Source organism: Pseudonaja textilis, chromosome 2, assembly GCF_049901715.1.
Source record: "Pseudonaja textilis isolate UNSWEBS1 chromosome 2, rPseTex1.2, whole genome shotgun sequence".
In the NCBI taxonomy this organism is placed as follows: domain Eukaryota; kingdom Metazoa; phylum Chordata; class Lepidosauria; order Squamata; family Elapidae; genus Pseudonaja; species Pseudonaja textilis.
The window spans coordinates 171,566,738-171,578,982 of NC_141991.1; the positions used below are offsets into that span (position 1 = coordinate 171,566,738).

The following is a 12,245-nucleotide window of genomic DNA, read 5'->3' on the forward strand; positions in this document are numbered from 1 at the left end:
TAATGTACCCTGATAGTCTGGCATTTTGTGTTCTTGAAATCAGTTTATATGCTATTTGGAACAGCATGCTCATTTCCAACCTTTGGACCAGTGGTGGGATTCAAAAATTTTTTTACTATCGGTTCTGTGGGCATGGCTTGGTGGGCATGGCAGGGGAAAGATACTATAAAATCTCCAGTCAGAGGTGGTATTTGCTGGTTCTCTGAACTATTCAAAATTTTCGCTACTGGTTCTCCAGAACTGGGCAGAACCTGCTGAATACCACCTCTGCTTTGGACTAACTCTTCAGAAACACAGTGAGTAATCCTCTTCTCTTCTCTTCTCTTCTCTTCTCTTCTCTTCTCTTCTCTTCTCTTCTCTTCTCTTCTCTTCTCTTCTCCTCTCCTCTCCTCTCCTCTCCTCCTCTCCCTTCCCCTCCCCTCCCCCCTCCTTTAGTTGTCACTAAATATCACATAGATCTCATGGCAATGTAAAAATCAAGCAGCCCTGTCCAATCAGTGATAGAGAAAAAGTAGTGAAATGGAAAAAGGAGAAACATTTCTAGCCATTCTACTTCCCTTAACCAAGTGAAGAGTTTCCTACTTGGCAAGGAGCAGAGGAAAATAGGGACTCGGTGCTGTTCCTAATTATGAAACTCTTAGGGCCAACTCCTGCTGGTTTTTAGAACAAGATAAATTTACAGCCGTTTGACACTCACAGCTACTGGCAAACTCCACTCAGAGGTAAGTTTTGCTTGTCTGTTTCAGGAACTGGAGGTTTTGTTCTTTTCTGTTGGGCTTTGATAGATAGAAAATCGGGGCAGGCTCTCCATACGCTCTGTTCACATTGGGCTGAACTACAATAACCATCATTTGAAAAATGTATACCGAGAATAGACATTCAAAGAAGCCTGTTGGTAGAAGCAAGTCTGTCCTGCACAGAGTGCCATTTCTCATCTCTGAAAAGGGTGAAAGAACAAAGCCTGTTTTAAACATTAAATCACACCAACTATGTTCAAAAGGAGTTTGCAATGAAGCAAAGTGGACCGAAACAGAGGTAGAAGAGGTGCCGTCGCCAAAGATAAGAGCCGTCCCTGTCACTGGGAGAATAGTCTTTGTATATCTTACCCCAGGCTAGAGGTTTTGAGCTAAGCCTCTCGACTGAGCAAGTGACAAACGGTTGTTTCTTTCTCCCCAGTTAGGTCATCTTGGAAGGGAAATCTGCTGGCACAAACAATGACCTGAACAATCTCTTCAAATGCTAGCAAGCTGACAGCCTTGGCTCCTGCCGTTGGAAGGAATCTAGGGTTACGTAGCTAACGGGACAGTTGGAGATGTGACTTCCCAGGATTATGCTGTGGACTTTACCAAGATTGTTCACTCAGCAGACTTCCATCCCAGGGGGACCCAGCCTCAAAGAAAGAGAAGGAGAGGGAAAGAGAGGAAGCAAGGAGGGAGAGATTCATTTTAAAGCTTGCCTAAGGCTCTTTTTCTGAAGAGATCAGAACGCCTCTTTCTTCAAGAGATTGATGTAGAAGGTGGGCCTGCTCTGTTTTGTTTTTAAAGTGTCGGTTATAAGTTTGTTTGCTTGGCTTGGCTTTCCAGTTCTCTATTTGATTCTCTATTATCAGAGACCTCAGAAAAGTAACTTGCCAGGTTACCCCTAATATTTCCTGGAATAGGTAGCCATATATTACAAAATTGCTTCAATGGCTAAGGCAAGGGTCTTTAAGACTTGTGGACTTCAACTCCCAGAATTCCTGAGCTAACATGACTGGAGGAGGAATTATGAGAGTTGAAGTCCACAAGTCTTAAAGCTGTTGTTGGAAGAATTATCCTTCTGGGTTCAGTTCCATGTGGGGAAAATGACACTGGAAACATGGAGGCTGTTTGGAAAGATGGTTTAATGGTGGACACGACCACGTGGCTTGGAGCTCCAAAGAAGGAAGGGCTGAGATGCTGAAAGTGCTTGGGTTTTATATCCTCTGTTGGGGTTTGAATTTGACCTTATATTCTGATTGGTTGTCAGACTCCCATGAGTTGCAGGGGCAACTCTGTAGGCTGGCCTGAATCCCAGGCTTGGATGAGCCTTGCTGGGTGATGATTTATTTATTTATTTATTTATTTATTTATTTTATTTATTTATTTGTCAATTGTTTACGAGATAATAAGTAAAAGTGTATACATAATTATGAATACATGAAATGAGTACATATAAGAAAAATGAAAGAAAAATAAAAGAAACAATAGGACAGGGACGGTAGGCACGTTGGTGCGCTTATGCACGCCCCCTACAGACCTCTTAGGAAAGGGGTGAGGTCAATAGTAGACAGTCTAAGGTTAAAGTTTTTGGGGTTTGGGGAAGAAACTACAGAGTCGGGTAGAGTATTCCAGACATTGACCACTCTGTTGCTGAAGTCGTATTTCCTGCAATCAAGCTTGGTGCGGTTAACCTTGAGTTTGTATCTGTTGTGTGCTCTTGTGTTGTTATGGTTGAAGCTGAAGTATTCATTGACAGGTAGGACATTGCAATGTATGATTTTATATACCATGCTTAAATCAGACCGAAGACGGCGTAATTTAAGGTTTTCTAGTTCTAGAATTTCATGTCTGGTGGCATAAGGTATTCTACAACGAGTAGAGGAGTGGAGAACTCTTCTTGTGAAATATTTCTGGACTTTCTCAATTGTGCTAATATCAGATACGTAATGTGGGTTCCAGACTGATGAGCTGTATTCGAGTATTGGTCTAGCAAATGTTTTGTATGCTCTAGTTAGTAGTGTGATGTTACCAGAGAAAAAGCTACGTAAGATTAGGTTAACAACTCTTAATGCCTTTTTGGCTATGTAGTTGCAGTGGGCACTAGCACTTAGATCATTAGAGGTGAGTATTCCAAGGTCCTTTACAGAGCTTGGATCATCAACAAGATCTTGACTATTCAGCTTGTATTTTATTTTCGGATTTTTTTTGCCAATATGTAAGACAGAGCATTTATTTGTTGAGATTTGAAGTTGCCATTTGTTTGACCATTCTGATACACAGTCAAGATCATTTTGAAGGGTAGCAGTATTGTCTGTGGTATTGAACAGCTTTACATCATCAGCGAAAAGAACGCAGTTGCTCTTAATATGATCACAGAGGTCATTTATGTAGAGTATGAAGAGAGTTGGTCCTAGAACACTGCCTTTGGGGACACCACTATTGACAGGTACAGAATTTGATAGGACGCTCCCAATTTTGACCATTTGTTGTCTGTTTGACAGGAATGCTTCTACCCAGTTATGCAGTTGTCCAGAGATACCATAGGATTTTATTTTTAGTAGTAGTTTGTCATGTACCACTGAATCAAAGGCTTTACAGAAGTCTATGTAGATTGCATCTATTGTTTTGCCCTGATCAAGTTGTGTAGTCCATATGTTTTTGCAGTGTAAGAGTTGCAGATTACAGGATAATTGTAAAAAGCATTGGTGGAATTGGTGCTTAGAAGGTTTTCCTCTTGTTTAATGTGATAATTGGTGCATTCGGTCTTTATTTGGTGGCATAAATTTTTGTATCGGCTTTTGAAATTGGCAACGTGACCAGATTTATTTTTCCGCCAGAGTGATCTCTTTTTGGATTGAAGTTTCCTTATTGTTATGGGCAATCTGTTTTTTTGTTTTGTTTTGGGAGTAGTTGTTGGTACATATAGTTTGATGACTCTTTTGACTTCAAGTAAAAATATGTTGTAATGGTCTTCAACAGTATTGCATCCAGTGAATAGAGATTGCCAATCAAGGGATGAGAGATCGTTGTTTATAAGATCATAGTTGCCTTTTTTGAAATTATAATTGGGGATCACATCATTGTGGTGGTTTTTGTGTGAACGTATGTTGAGACAAAAGTCAATCATATTGTGGTCACTGCTGGAAAAGGGTTCTTTAGTTTGTATTCCGTAAATTAAATTCAAACTATTGCAGAAGATAAGATCGAGGCAGTTGTTTAGTCTAGTGTTGTTGGATACTAGTTGTTCCAGTCCCAGATTTGTAACAGCATTGTAAAAGGTTGCATGTATGGTTTCAGTTGTACATTCATTTAGGGTCCAGTCAATATGAGGCAGATTGAAATCACCAAGAAAGATAAAAGGGTATGGGCAGGATGCTGCCCATGTTAGTAGTGTATTTAGCTTGTTTACATGTTCGATGTCATAATCAGGTGCTCTGTAACATAGTAAGAATCGAATTGTGATATTTAAGGATAGTTCACAGATAATGGTCTCAGGAAGAGCAAGCTCCTGGGTAACTTGGATATATTTTAGATGTAGGGACTTTTTGTAGAAGATAGCAATACCACCTCCTCTACGAATTTCACGATCTGATCGGTAAACATGATAGTCTCTTACTGTGGTAATGGAGTCAGGGAGAGATGCATTGAGCCATGTTTCACAGACAAATATAATGTCGAATTTAGCCATATTTAGTAGGAGGAAAAATTCAGGTATTTTATTTACAAGGCTTCTTGCATTGAGTAGCTTGCATTTAAGGCCAGCAGTAGTTGGAATTGAGGTAGTTAGGGGCGTGCGTGCCTAGTCTTGGGTGATGGTGGATTGGTTGAGGTAGGGTTGTGGTTGAAGGTTAAAGCTGAGTTGCGGGATGTGTGACTTACTTTTGATACAGTCAGCATGGTAGTCAATGTACAGGTCCTTCTCTCCATTGTCGAGACGTTTTTTGAGTTCAGTGCGGAGTACACGGGAGCGGGCACGTTGCTGTATGGTTAGGTCAGGGCGACAACGGAGGTTCTTATGGTTGGTGTTGGTTTTGGCGAGTGAATTTATAGTGTAAATGAATTTGCGTTTGCTTGATTCATTTTTGCAAATGACCCTGCAGAAGCGTGTGGTCACAGAGCCGTCACTGTTTTTGAGCTATCGGCCAATGCGGGAAATGTCAAGTATTTCATCAGGGGAGATGGTTGATGCTTGATAATCACTGATGATGTTTCGGACAGTTGTGATGTCATCATTATCATTGATGCCCTCTAGACCAAATAAGATGGCGTTTGGACGTTTCCGTTCACGCTCAACAGCCTCTCTGATGAGGATTGGGATATCAATATTTGTTTGGGTTATGTTTTTTTGTGGATTGGGTTGTGGATTGGGTTGTGGTTGTTGAGTAGAGATGTGGTTTGTAGCTATTGGATGTTCAGGTTTTTGCGTTGTGTCTTTTTTTTCGAGGTTGGATAATCTTTCTTTTAAGGCATCCAGGGATGCTATTTTGGTGTCAAGGGATGTTAATCGTGTTTCAATGGTATCAACTCTTTCCAACAGATCCAGTTTGGGTCTGCATGAATTGCAGAGAAATGGAAACTCATTGGATGATTCTAGGTATTGAATCAATTGCTTGGGTAATCCCAAGCAGTCATGATGAGCGTGTTTGTTACACAGAGAACATTTGATGGAGTTTTCATTATCCTTTAGAGTTTTGTAGCATTTAAGGCATGTGCAGGAGTCTTGTGGTTCATTGTTGGGGATTAAATTCTCTTTAGGTTGTGGTTTGGCATTGGATTTTTTTCTTGGCATGGTAGGTTTGTTAAGATAGTACGTTGATTGAATTAATTAATGGAACAATTTTGGGTAATCAATATAGCCAATATCACACCAATCAATCAATTGCAGTAATCTCTCTAGTCAGATAATTTCCTAAGCAACAATCAACCTAATCAATTAATTACACTAACTACTAATCAATTAATTACACTAATCATTAGTCACACTGTTCAATTAAATTCACTAAATCACTGATTTTACTAATCAATTAAATTACATGAATCTTGATCTTTTAAACTAGTCAATAATCACACTCTTTGCACTAAACACTCTAATCACAATAATCAATTAATACAATAAATCAATTAAACCATTAATAAAATATTTTATAGAAATTGATTATCTAATCATTGATGTAGGTGATGAGGTAGAAAAGTTGTAAGTTTTGAGGTAATGAATTAATGGGTGTTTGATTAAAGTAATGAGGTAGTATTGAGAGTCTTTAAGGAAACGGTTGTTTGTTTTTCTAGCAGCTGTGATAGACTGGGTAAGAGGAATTTATTGCTCTGAATGCTGCTGTTATTGCTCTGTAAACAAAAGGCTGTAACAGGATGTTCAAAGCACGCTGGGTTTTTGAAAGAGAGCAAAACTCACTGAATTAAAACACTTTAACTACAATCAGTATGTCTCTGAATAAGCTTGTTTTGCAATAGTTTTCTAAAGTTCTTCAAGTTGAATAGTACTAAAAATACAGTCCAGAAATTTGGGTTAACTAATCCAATCTGTCCTTTACTTTTAAAGTTACTTCTAGTTGCAATACCTTTTTTTTAACTAAATCTGACAGTCACTCCAGATCGTTAATCACAGTTATTTTCCTCCTTTGAGTCCCACTTTCCGAGGAAAATTCCACTGCAGAAATTCAGTCAAGGAGACTGTCCTCTCGTCTCAACAACCAAAGCCTTCCTCTGCCGTCCAGGGTAACTTTTGGCTCCTAAGAGCCTCGGGGCTTTCTCCTCCCTCCTTGTTTCTCCCTGCCAGCTGTCTGATGTGGCTCCAGGGAAACTGTGTGGGGGATAATAATGGAAACGCGTTGTCTGGCGTGGAAGATACTTCTATCAGCTGTGTGAGGGATTTAAATGAAGGTACGTTGTTTGCACTCCTCGGGCTCCAAGTGATCAGTTCCAGAGCTCTACCAGTGTGGTTACTAGGGCTCGATGGAAGAGCTTCACTTCTCTGGGGAGGGAGAGGAGGACTCCGGATCAATTAGCAGGAGCTATGCTAGCATTATTTGGGCTCCACGGCTTCAGAATCCAGCGTTTTTGGGCTTGTTTTTTGGGATCAGGTTTACTCACGGTTACTGGTGCAAGCAGCAGCTTTAAAAGTGATTTCTGGTTCAGGTGGTGGCTTTATAGGGAGATAGTGCTCCAGGAGTGAGAGCTTCACCTTCCTAGTTGGGCGCCGCCATGATGTCAATATGTAATGAAAGGGCTTTGGGCAATTCCTATAGCTCTACCTGGAGATCTTTGTCATGTAAAACAGGCTGGCCTAAGCCAGAGTAATGGCCCATGAGCAAAGGGGGGGCTGAGTTTCTGCTTCTGAGGTGAGTTTCTGCTTCTGAGTGTCTACTCTTTTTAGGGGAAATATTCTGCCTTTTTAATATTTCTTAGGATATTTCAATTTTCTAGGAGATGGGTGGGTTTTAACTTCCAACACTGTCAAGTTTGAGGACCCTTGGGCTAAAGGATTGGCAAGGAGCTGACTGGTCTACCAATGGACAACAAGGTTGGGGTGTAGTTTGAGGTCAGATTAAGGCCCTGAATGGTTAGGGAATACATTGGGTGAGCAGAACCGGACTGGGAAACATCTGAATGCTGTATCCATGGTTGCGGTTGCAATCATCGAGTTTGTAACCTGCTCCCAATAAATCCCTTCTTTGAATCCCTTCTTTAGTTCCATTGAAGTGAATGGGGCAAGCTAGGCATAGCAAAGTAAATTTGTATTGATTTCTGCAGGGCTTTAATATAACTTTTTTGGGACTTTGCTGTAACCTTTTCTGGGTCTAATTTGTTGCGTTTTTCTGCCACTATACAGACAGTTATTTGTCTGCTTGCAAATGAGTGTCTATGAGCCAGCCTATCAAAAAAAAAAACCACTTCATTTTTTATTTGAAGAAAACCTTTATTTACTCTCAGTATTTCCTGAAACATGCCTGAATGTATATGGAAAAATGTTGCTGAACTATAGATTCCAGCCTCTCTTATCATGGGCAGGTGACCTGCAGCTGTTGGGCTCTGTAGTCCTCCAATATCTAAAGGGCCCATAAACTCCCATCTCTGGATTCAAAAAGGTTTGGCTGATTAATTACATTGAAGCTACTAATGAGGAGAGAGTGACCAATTACTCCATCTATCACAGCAATCATCACCTTCATTTTTTGACTACTTATGTTAAAGATGATTGTATTATATATAAGAACTTATTTTTTTTTCCAAATAAAATCCCACTAGCCATAGCTTGAATGGCCACAGAATACCCACCTGCACATCTCAGTCCAAGGAACATGAAGCAGTATAATACCTACGGACATTTGAACAGATTGGGATGGTGGTGGTAGAAATTCACAAGGAGAGAAAATGGAGAAGAAACCCTCTGAATAAGAGCATGAAGAAGCTGGAGACAGAGTGCTCAGTTCTGCAACATTCATTCATTCATTCATTCATTCATTCATTCATTCATTCATTCATTCATGCAATTATAAGATAACAGGTATAAGTATAAACATAGTTATGAATACATGAAATGGATACATATAAGAAAAATAAAAAGAAACAACAGGACAGGGACGGTAGGCACATTGGTGCACTTATGCAGGCCCCCTACAGACCTCTTAGGAAAGGGGTGAGGTCAATAGTAGACTGTCTAAGTTTCAAGTTTTCAAGACTTACTTTTATGTGTAATAAATTAATACAAATAATGCACATCTGGGTAAGATTTTTTCTTCTTCTTCTTCTTCCAGGGAATGTACTGATGAGTATTTGAAAATAATATAATATTGAACTCCAAGGATTAAGCATGATGCTGGAATGGAAAGTGGATATCCCTTTATTTTTGCATCCAGCAGAAGATTTATGAATGCAAAAGACACTTGGTGCTTTCTGCACAGCAAGGGAAAACAAACCTGCTGTGTCAACATTTGCCATAGAAGTGTCACATCAGCATTTGAAACTGGAAGGTTCATGGACCCATTGATGTATATTCTGGTGAAGAGGATGGGTTAAGCTAAGAGAAACCTCTCTTGTGTTTCTTGAGATGCTGTTCTAAGCAGATTTATTTAGAGTACGTGCTTCCGAACAAAGTGACTGTGGTTAGGTTTGCATTCCTGGAATGGACAAAAAAAAAGTGTTGATGTTTGAGTGTGTGTATGGGTATGGGTAAGGAATTGAATTCAAGGGAAATCAACTTGTTTAGGTTGTCCAAAGTCACCCTGAGATATTTAGAGTTTGGCACAACCCTTTGGCTGTACGATACACTGCAAAAATCTGGTAGCATTTTCCACCCCATGTTTAGGTTTCCACCAGAGGTGGTATTGAGCAGGTTCTGACCAGTTCTGGAGAACCGGTAGTGGAAATTTTGAGTAGTTCAGAGAACCGGCAAATATCACCTCTGACTGGCCCCGCCCCCATCTATGCTCTGCCTCCTGAGTTCCAGCTGATTGGCTGGGTCTTCCTTTGTTGCCCTGCACAGGACAAGGGAGCTGGAAAGCAGGTTAGTGGGGTGGGGGAGGGAATGGGGATTTTACAGTATCCTTCCCCTGCCTTGCCCACCAAGCCATGCCCACAGAACCAGTGGTATTTTTTTTTTAAATCCCACCACTGGTTGCCACCAAGGTTTCTTATAGCAGTTAATGGCTCAGTGGTCAAAGACGAGACCTGAGCACTGTACAATGGGGTGAACTCCAGTTACTTGGCCCAGCTCCTGACCACCTGGAACAGGGGTATCAAACTGGTGACCCATGGGCTAGATGCATCACGTGCAGGCCACGCCCACCCCAGCTCCGTGAAGGGAAAAAGCATCACGATACATCACGTGACGGCAACGCGATGCCACAAGTTTGACAGCTGTGACTTAGCAGTTCAAAAGCAGGCAAATGTGAGTAGATAAATAAGTACCACTTCAGTGGGAAGGTAATGGGGGTTAGGGTTCCATGTGCCTCGGCCTATAGTCACAGGGGGGGGGCACATGACCATGGAAAGGTCTTCAGACAACAGTGTCTCCCTTGGCTGAGACATGGAGATGAACACCATCCCCTAGAGGCACAACAGGACAGGAGAAAACCTTTACTTTTACCTACCCTGCTTTAAGGAGTTGGATACGACTCTGTTTTGCAAAATCTGATGAGGCAAGTTTCACAGTTTCAGTTCTTAGTTATTGCCAATACAAATGTAAAGGTAAAGGTTTCTCTGTCCAGTTGTGTTCAACTGTAGTACAAGGTACTCTGTTTCTTGGCTGAGGGAGTCAGCATGGTCTGAAGACATTTTCCATGATCATGTGGCCAATATGCCAAAGGTGCACAGAACGCTGTTACTTTCCCATCAAAGTGGTACCTATTGATCTACTTGCATTTAGATCTTTCGAACTGCTAGATAGGCAGGAACTGGGGAAGGAAGGGAAGCTCATCCCATTGTGTGTGGCTCTTGGCTTTTGAACGGGAGCTGTCAGCTTTCCAGATGACAAGGTCGGGGTCTTTAAATGTGTCTAAAGGCTAAACGTATCAATTTTTTGGTCGGGGGGGAAACAGCTGGCAGGGGAGATTTTAAATTTCAAGATTTTCAGTCCATTGCTCTCACCAAAAGAACGAGAAAAGAGCACACGGATGCATCCATAGAGCAAGTGCATAAAGCAAACAATGAATTTAATTTCCTGGAGAGTTGTGCAATTTTTGCATTTCATCTTAATGAAGATGGTTATTTTTTTTTTTAATATAGTTCTATTATACTTTCTCCAAATCATCCAAAATAATCTCAAGTTATTGAGTAATAAATACATAGCCGCTGCTTGTTAGACAAATGTAATCTCTCCTTTTTAAAAATGTTCTCAGGGTGTCCCCAGTGAATAGCCATTGAGACAGACATTCATTCTACCGTTCCTAAGTTGCAGGTCCCAGCAGTGTTTCTTTTAACTACGTTGCGCTGTTTATTTCAAGGTGTGATATTTCCAACATTCATAAAAGTCCTTTGTTTTGTGACTGGATCACTACTTCTTTCTTATCAAGGTTAGTATGATTATTTATATACATGCCAGACTGTTTTATATATTTGTTTGGGGTCCTGCATTTTCTTGTAAGAAGAAATCAACCCCACCCCCATATTATCTCAAATAAAATATTAACCATAAGGAAAAGCCTTAGAAATAAGGAATATTAACCATAAATAAAAGCCTCAGAAAAGCCCAAAGCCCAAGATGGTAATAAAAAAAACTGCCTGAAGCCCATTCCACATTCCAACCAGACACCTAAAAAAACACACTGTAAAAAGCAGCTAACTGCAGATGCTGGCGCTTAAGGAGATAATGAGCTTATTGAAAGAGGAAGCCAACTATCTAGATGGCTCCATTCATAAGCAAAGCAAATACCACCGGAAGAAGTCCATTCAAGACAGGATATTTCAAAAGCCCTTACAGCAATTTTGACAGCTAACAAAAACAGAGTGATAGGCTTAATGTTAGCAGCCACTCACCCAAAAATCTAACACAGGACATAGCCATCAGCCAAATCCCAAACTTCAGAGTTATAGAAACAATAACGATCCATTCACTCCTTCAGCCATTTGGTCAGTTGCTCCAGGACCACAGGCTGGTTCTGCTCATTGATAAGCAAAGCCTTTCTTTCCAATCAGCCTCCATGTCATTTATTTCCAGCATCTTTCTCCCAGCTTGGAACTGAACCAGATGGATTTTACTTCCAGCAATCTTTTTAACAGCAGTTCATCCATTTCTTCTTCTTCTTCTTCTTCTTCTTCTTCTTCTTCTTCTTCTTCTTCTTCTTCTTCTTCTTCTTCTTCTTCTTCTTCTTCTTCTTCTTCTTCTTCTTCTTCTTCTTCTTCTTCTTCTTCTTCTTCTTCTTCTTCTTCTTCTTCTTCTTCTTCTTCTTCTTCTTCTTCTTCTCCTTCTCCTTCTCCTCCTCCTCCTCCTCCTCCTCCTCCTCCTCCTCCTCCTCCTCCTCCTCCTCCTCCTCCTCCTCCTCCTCCTCCTCCTCCTTCTCCTTCTTCTTTAGTCTCTACTTCAGTAAAGGTTTTTGCTTAATCTGTTCACAGACTTGATTCACTGCAAACATATGTAAAATCTGGTGGGATGTTTTACTCTTTTTCAGGCTGAGGTTTTCTTCCCCCCCCCATTTTTTTGTACTACTCTAAGAATACTATTATGAATGGCTTGTGGTTGGCGACTTACCATACTAGTAAATGATGGGAAGACCATACAATTGAATCTAGAGCTAAAACTTGTTGATTCAGACATATAAATCCAAAGATTAACCAAGAGCACTTCCATATGGGCCCATTTCTATTCCCCAATCTCTTAAAAACATGTTAAAGTCAGCACTGAAATTCCTTTCATTCTTCTTCCCTCTAGGATGCCCAAAACAGGCAGGAAACACGATGAACCACCAACATTCTCTCCAACTGACCAATAGGAGAAGCCAAAAATTACTATTTAGTTGAAGCCCCGCCCCCTGGAGTAATAGAATTCTATTT

The 12,245-nt window shown here is 40.6% G+C and overlaps 1 long non-coding RNA gene across 2 annotated transcripts; it reads left to right on the plus strand.

Annotated features, from left to right (window-relative positions):
* The first annotated feature begins 250 nt into the window (after positions 1–250).
* Positions 251–10,412, plus strand: LOC148127250 (uncharacterized). 2 transcript variants are annotated; one of them, XR_015742131.1, is made up of 3 exons: positions 251–296; positions 1,177–1,516; positions 8,513–10,412. It is a non-coding gene; the product is annotated as an uncharacterized LOC148127250 (long non-coding RNA). The 2 variants fall into 2 exon arrangements; XR_015742130.1 differs by lacking the exons at positions 251–296; positions 1,177–1,516 and adding an exon at positions 6,340–6,638.
* The last annotated feature ends 1,833 nt before the right edge of the window (positions 10,413–12,245 follow it).